Genomic DNA, 7,852 nt, shown 5'->3' with positions numbered 1-7,852 from the left:
CACAAGTTTGAGGCCAGCCTAAACTGCATAGCAAGACTGTCTCAAAAAGCAAAAAAGACAGCAATCCTGAGAGGGTGGTACTTTGTTGTACTTACGTCTGTGTTCAGCACATAGCAGACACAATAATTGCAGATGGATCCAGGTGGTTTGTTTTCCAAGAAAAATTTGTCCACCAGGTCCCTGTTTCTTTTCATGAAAGATAATCTCAAAAAAACACAAATACAGCTGGGCCACAAAGCAGCAAGCCTCATTATTACTAGTAAGCATCACTGTACAGTAATCTGAACTGGGAATATGTAAGTGGCTTTTGTCATATCCATTTACCCCAAGGTGGAGTCTCAGAAAAGCAACAATTTTATTTTTTCTAATGCCATAATGTAGTTATTTGTATTAACCTGGCTGCAGATATTTTAAGACAATGTATCTTTTTAAGATGTTAACAGGGCTGGGGTTTTAGCTCAGTGGTTCTGCCACCTGCCTCGCAAGCACAAGGTCCTGAGTTCGATCCCCAGGACCCCCCCCCCAAAAGATGTTAACAAAAAGAAATACAGGGAAGGCAAAGCCAAAGAACAAAATTTTGACTTTCCAGAGAAAAAGTTAAACTGCCTTGTAGACTCCCTTCTACGCCCTCATGCTAGAAGTGGAACCCAGGGCCTTACACATTAGGCAAGGGCTCTGTCGCTGCCATACACACCCAGCCCCTGACCTGTACTTTTACCAAATACTTAGCTAGAAGAGATGGAGCATCCTGTTGACTTAGTATTAGTGACTATTCTTTCACTAGATGGACTGTCTGGTTCTACTCCACCTAAGCAGGCATCTGATTATGATTTAGTTTTTTGGAGGGGTTTTTTGGGGTGTTTTGGTACTGGGGATCGAACTCTAGACCTTGCATTTGCGAGGCAAGCGATGGAACCACTAAGCTAAATCCCCAGCCTCTGATTTAGTTTTTTTAAGGAGAAAAATTGTTGACAGTAAATGAACAAAATTGAAATCTGGCTTTAAAATTGGTGTATAGTAAGCCCAGAGTTTAGCTCAGTGCCACCGTGCCTGCCTGGCAAGCACAAGGTCCTGAGTTTGATTCCTAGTACAAAAAAAAAAAAAAGTGTATAGTGAGTTTGCTTAGTGTGAACCAATTGTCCTCAATCTCAATTCTAGATGCACTGAATCTATTTTTTGCACTTAGAAGTCCAAACTTTGAAATGTGGGCCCATTGATGCCTTTATCAAACAAATGGTTATTCAGTGCTTATGCTGTACCAAGTATGATTCTAAGGCTTTGCAATATTAACTTCACACTGTTAAGCCACATACAATTAAAAATGGGTTGTAGGGATTGAAGATGGTATGGAAAAATATATGGGCTGTGTATAAGCAACACTGATACAGTTCGATGCAGAAATTGAGAATTCATAGTATTATGCTTGCTTTTTCAAATGAAGCAAGGAAACAAGTGTCTAGAACTATGTACTAGGCCTTAAGACTAACTTGCTACTTATTCTAGTCTCTGTGAGAGCCCTATAATCACAGATAACAGTGTAGTCATCCCTCCATATCTATGGAGGATTGCTGTGGTTCTAGGACACACATATACCCTGTTGATACCAAAATCTGCAGATGGTCAAATCCCTTATGTAAAATGACATATAGTATTTGGGTATAATCTACATCCCCCTATATACTTTAAATAATCTCTAAATTGTACTTAGAATATCTAATGCAAGGGAATACTGTGTAAGTATACTGTGTTGTTTAGGGACTAAAGACAAAGTTTGTACATCTTCAGTACAGGCACATTTTTAAAAACTATTTTCAATCCACAGTAGGTTGGATCCATAGATGTGGGACCCACAAATACAGAGGGCAGACTGTATTCCCATTTTTCAGATTAGCAGAGTAGATGAGTAAGTATTGAACAAATTAACATTAAAACTTTTGTTCTTAGGCTGAGGATGGAGCTCAATGGTACAGTACTTGCCTCGCTGTATAAGGCCTTGAATTTGATCTCCAACAGTGCAAAAAATCAAAAACTTAAAAACCTGTTCTCAAGATGTTTCATTACTAAGCTGGATGTGGTGGTGCATGCCTGTAATCCCAGCACTCAAGAGGCTGAGGCAGGAGGATCACTGGAAGTTAAGAGGCCAGCCTCAGCTACATAGTTTAAGGTCAGTCTGAACTGCATAGCAAGACCAGGGCCCCCCCCCAAAAAAAACCCCCAGAGGTTTCATTATTAAAGGCTAATGAGAGAAAATGACAGCAGAAATGAAGTCAAGGTGCTCAGGACTTCTTTTACAAAGTTCTTTATTTAAGCACCAGACTCAAAAAATCTCATAGATGAAATAAGCTACAGGGTGAAGAGCAGGTTTTATTTGCAGACTGGCTTTGACTATCCACTTTGACACTAACACCCAATGCATTAACCACTAGTTGTATTGGAAAAGGGATAATTTGCATGGTGAGGTGTAAAACTTCTGACTGGCCTCCTTCCAATGCACTCTGTACCCCATATGCCAACTAGAGTGATCCTGAATCTGATTACTTTTAAATCTCTCATCCCAAGACTATGGTTCTTCAACAGATAGTGTAAGGATCTCTACTTAAACGAGTATTAGCTCTCAAGCCATTCTTCATGACCTTTTTCCCAACACTAATTGGTGTCAGCCTCTACCTCTAGATTATAAGCTTGAGGGCAGTGTCAATTTTGCTTTCTTTTGCCATTCAGAGCTTGGTTTAGTAGTGCCTATCACATGCTAAGACAGGTTTGATTTTGGTTTTTTTTTTTCTTTTTTGGCAGTGCTGGGGGTGTGATAATCATCAGTGGATTAGTCCAGTGATGAGCTCATAGCTAAATGTGATCTTGGGAGGTGGAGCCTGGTTCGAGGAGGTGGGTCATGGTGGCATGGCCTGGAAGGGCCCATCTAACCTCTCCTACTCCTCCCTTGACTGAACCCAGGACCCCTGTGCATGCCAGGCAAGTGTTCCACTGAGCTACACCCCAGCCCAAGTAGTATTTTCAGAATTTTACTGTCGTTAGAAAGGCTACTTATACCTACCTTTAACAAATATTGTCAAATATGCACCCAACGTTAAAGTGTATATGGTAATCACTGCAAACTCTAGTTCATTAGATTTATATTACTAATTTGGCAAATTTCTTATGTGATCTGCTACCCCAAATACTTATCACACTTTGTTTGGGACCGGGTCTTGCTATGTAATTCAGACTGGCCTTGTAGCCCAGGATGGCTGCCAACTTGAGGTAATCCTGCTGCCTCAGCCTCCCAAGTGCTGAGATTACATGTGTGTGCCACCACACCCAGATATTCTTAAAGTCATTCAGTGCTCCTCAATTTATCACCAATTTCCTCCTTGACACTACTATTCTCAACAGGTATAGGTGCCCGCTCCATTATCGCTTAGCCAGTTTTCATTTGCTTTTGCACACAACACTGCTCATGTCTTAAGAACTCTGATGTCTAATACCCTTATCCTGCTGTACACTCTGCATCCTCAGGCATCTCCCAAAGCCATCTTACATTCTTTTGGTGAGACACAATACCTGACACCTACAACTTAAAGGAGATATTTTGGCTCACGTTTCAGTTCTTAGTTGGCTGGCTCCAGGGCAGAATGGCACAGCACAGGGACATGGCAGACAAAAAGCAGCTCATGAAATAGTGGCTGGGAAGCAGTCCGGGGCCATGCCGCCAGTGACCCACCTACTTCAATCAGGCTCCACCTCTCAAAATCATTTAGCTATGACCCTCTCAGCAAAGCAATCCACTGACTACCACACCTCCATGATCAAATCACCTTCCAAGAGCCCCACCTCGGATTCCATGAGGCTTTGGGGGGACATCTAAATATAAACTGTAACACCCCAGGTATATTTTTCTCATCCCTCTTGCATTACCATCCTTCAGATTATCCACTTAACATCTCCATTTTGGCCACTCGTATATTGCTTTACAGTTTATACCATATGGTTTCATTTTTATAATTGTGAAAGGTACCCTTAGCGGGCCTATTTTACAGATTGACACATTGAGCCTCAGACAACTACCTTGGTTGGTACATAGCTGAGTTCTTAGGAACTTAAAATTCAGATCTTTGGACTGTTTGATTTATGCTACTTTCACTAATATACCCCCAAGTCAACTAACTTATGCACTTGAAGTGCAATCATTTACTTCTAAAGGACTGAGTTCTGTGTAAACTGTGCATTATCAAATTTGAGCTTGGGTCAAGTCTCAGCAGAGATTATGGTGAGAGCAGAGTACTGTTTTATACATGGTTATACTCAAGTTGGCCTTTATGTCAAACAGAAGTCCTCAAACCTGCTCAGTATAACCTGACTCATTCTTGCCATCTTACCTGTATTTTGCAAAACCAACCTCTTATTCAGGTTGGCCTCCTTCAGTATTTCACCTTGGCTCATAGGGATGTGGATTCTAAGCCAAGCTTTGTGATCTTTGAAAGACACTTTTCTAGACCAGTTTCCTTGGTCTATAAAATAAACAAGTACACTTGGAAGCTGGAATTTACTCCCAGTTTAAAACTGATTTGTTCCCTTAGGCCTCATGTATGCCATTCTACATCCCTTACATTTTATATAACAACACTTTGTTGGATAAACTGATTTACAAACCTGAAAAAGCTTTGTATTTAGGTACAAACATGACCATACAAGCATTTCAAGATGCCAGGTGTGGTGGCACACAGCTGTAATCTTGGAGCTCAGGAAGCTGAGGCAGGAGGATCACCAAAGGTTGTAGGCCAGCCTGATCTGCAGTGAGACTCTGTCTCAAAAACCAAAAGGAGCCAAGGCATGAGGAAATAGCATGTTATAGTGACAACTATATGAATTCAAGTCTCAGAATAGCTGCATGGTCTCAACTCACAGCCCTCTCTGAGCCTGTTTCCTTACTGGTTTTACCTGATCTGAACCCACACTGGATAGTCCCTACAAGTTTGTCCTGAAGATTAATATTAAAGAAGTAATGTGAAAAAAACTAAACTTGTAAACAAATAAAAAACCACTATACAAATATAAGTTGTTAGAAATTATATTGTTTCTAATGGCTGATAAACATCATCAAAGAAAAGTGCTTCCATAAAAGTTTTATTTACCCCCACAACAACCCTGTGAGGTAGGGTGATCAGGGCATTTGAAGAGAAAACTAAACCTAATTACTTGTTCACAGCTACACTGCATAGTACATAAGTAAAAACTGAGATTTTTAAATGTCCATGATTTTATACTGATTCATGTGGAAACAGGTAGAGAGAATATTAGCTCCCCCCTACCTTAATGCCAAAGGACACTACCTTGAAAAATCCCATTTCAAAAAATGAAAGTAGTATTTCATTGCTTATTTCTACAAAGATTTATAAAATAAAAAAATAGTGAAATATTTTACAGTTATATATATAATGGTCTCATTCAGGGTCATGTCCTTCAGCTGTATATTTATGATCAACTATCCAAGTCCTAGAAATGCAAACTTTTAAAAAAGTGTGAAAGACAAAAATGATAATGAACAATAGCCTCAGTCTTATTCCTCCATATTATCTTAAGTTCTGTGACATCTGGTCCCAGTTTTAAAAAAGAAATAAAAGGGGGAAAATAACTACCAGAGAAAGCTCTGGTAAACTTTCATTTTGTTGCCTACTCTCAAACCACTGTCCCATTATTAAAACATATTTCCCAAATCTGACTATTAGTATCACTAGGAAAAGCTTTAAAAACACAGAATTCCCAGGTCCCATTCTAGACACAATGAAAATTTTCTAGTGGTAGGTTTCAGGAATCTGTACCTTAAAAGCTCTTCAGAGTAATTCTAATGAACAGTCAGGTTTGGGGCCACTGGTGTACCTTAAAATACTAACATCAAAATCATTAACTAGTATATCTTATTTTCCTTTCAAAAAAAAAAAAATCTAAAAATGTGGTATATCCCAAAGAACTCTTGCCTCTCAAAAAGTTAATTTTAAGATTCAGAGAAACATTTTATAAAAATATGTCCTACTTAGTGAGACTTGGATTCCAGTAATAATTTGAGTAGCACTGAAGTATAAGATACTGAGTTTTGGGGTTCTTATTCTGAAAATTGTATTAATGAATTTTATACAAGTTCCTAGCAGGCTTTCAACTCAAAGGAAGACATGGAAAGTAATGACATAATCAAGTACATCAGCACTGGAAAATACTTATACTCAAATACAGCTCATGAGAGGAATAAGAAAGTGAGTGAATGACAACCCAGGGCCTTCTGGCCCATACATTTTTGTTCCCAGTCCACTCTTCCCCTATAAGGGGAAATCAAATAAACATTCTTTCCTAGTTGCTTGGCATAGTTATTCGGTGGATAACTATTAACTAATTCAGATACACAAGATTAAAAGGTAACAAATAAATACCTACAAAGACAGAGAAGTCAGGTCAGAAAAACGTAACTAGCTAATGATGCAGTATATAACACCATCATATTAGTACAAATAAATGAAGGCTTCAGTGTCCTTTACATTTCAGATTTTATGTACTGACTCAGATGTGGAAGAGACCTGGTCTTTATGAAGAATTCTGTGCTCGCTGGAAAGATTTGTAGTAATAATGAAACGCTCTTCTTCACTGATGAGATGAAGTCTCTTTTTCAGGCAAGTTGACAACAAAACAGTGAGAAACGAACTTCTTTAGAATGCTGAATGAAATATCTAGCTGAAAAAGTCACTGGCCAAAGATAACTTAAAAAAAAATTCTATGTTAACCCTAAAAAAAAAAATCCCAGAGAAATATAAATATATATATATATATATTTATATATATATATTAAAAAACAATGTACACATCCCATTTCACTGACAGTTACAAGAAAATAGCTGTTTATAGAAGTTACACAATACTTTAAACAAATCCCAAATCAATTTTGGGAAACAGATAAAGTCACTGGGTAAATAAATATACATACTAGCTAATATAAAACAATTTATGGTTATGAAGTTTCAACAGTTCTATTTTTAGGACCTAAGGAGAAATATGGTGATAAATCCAGGGCTACATGAAATTAAAAAACTGATTAAAACATCCTTTCTAACAATGATACAAACATTTAAAAGAATGTCTTAAAAGCTAGGCATTTATCACTGGAAATAGCACAAGGTGAATGTCCTTCAGAGTTGTAACGTGTATACAGGTACTTTGCTGTGTCTCATCATGGATCCATCTCTCCTGCAATTACTACAGTTAGTTAAGACTTCATATTTCCTGTGTGAGCTGATGGGCTGGGCACATCTCAATTCAAAAAAATACACACCTCCACACTTAAATGGAAGTGTTCAATATCTATCAAAAGATAAAAGAGGTAATGAGAAGATAAAACATTAAAGTGGAAGCAAGCTGACTAAATTTTTTCTTTATAAATTTTTATATTAACAATTTAAAAATTACCCAAATAATGTAATGAGAAAAATATACAGTATTAATTTAGCATCAAGAATTTTCTCAGGCCATATAAAGTTTATTTCTTTACAGAACCTTGTTATGCTTGATTCATTTTTTTACTTAAAGGAACTCTTCTGGTATGGGGCTGAAAACAACTTTACCATTAATAAAAGATGATTAAAAGTTGCCTTTTGTTATTAAAGTGCCCGTAGGCACAATTATATTAGGTGCTACATTTCCCTGTAAGTTGTGGGAAGGCCCTTTGAGACTCCTACTTAAATCAAGAAAACTTTCAGCAAATATGATGCATGCTGAAAGTTCAGATCTTATATAGATTTTTCTGTTTGAGCATAAAAAGGAAGAGAACAAGAAAAAATGTAACTAGGTTCACAATTTTGAGCAAGAGCATATG

Source organism: Heterocephalus glaber, unplaced genomic scaffold (genome assembly GCF_053883595.1).
Source record: "Heterocephalus glaber isolate CG9 unplaced genomic scaffold, H.glaber_assembly_v1.0 deba00000809, whole genome shotgun sequence".
Lineage (NCBI taxonomy): Eukaryota > Metazoa > Chordata > Mammalia > Rodentia > Bathyergidae > Heterocephalus > Heterocephalus glaber.
Note: the sequence above shows the minus strand (reverse complement) of the source record.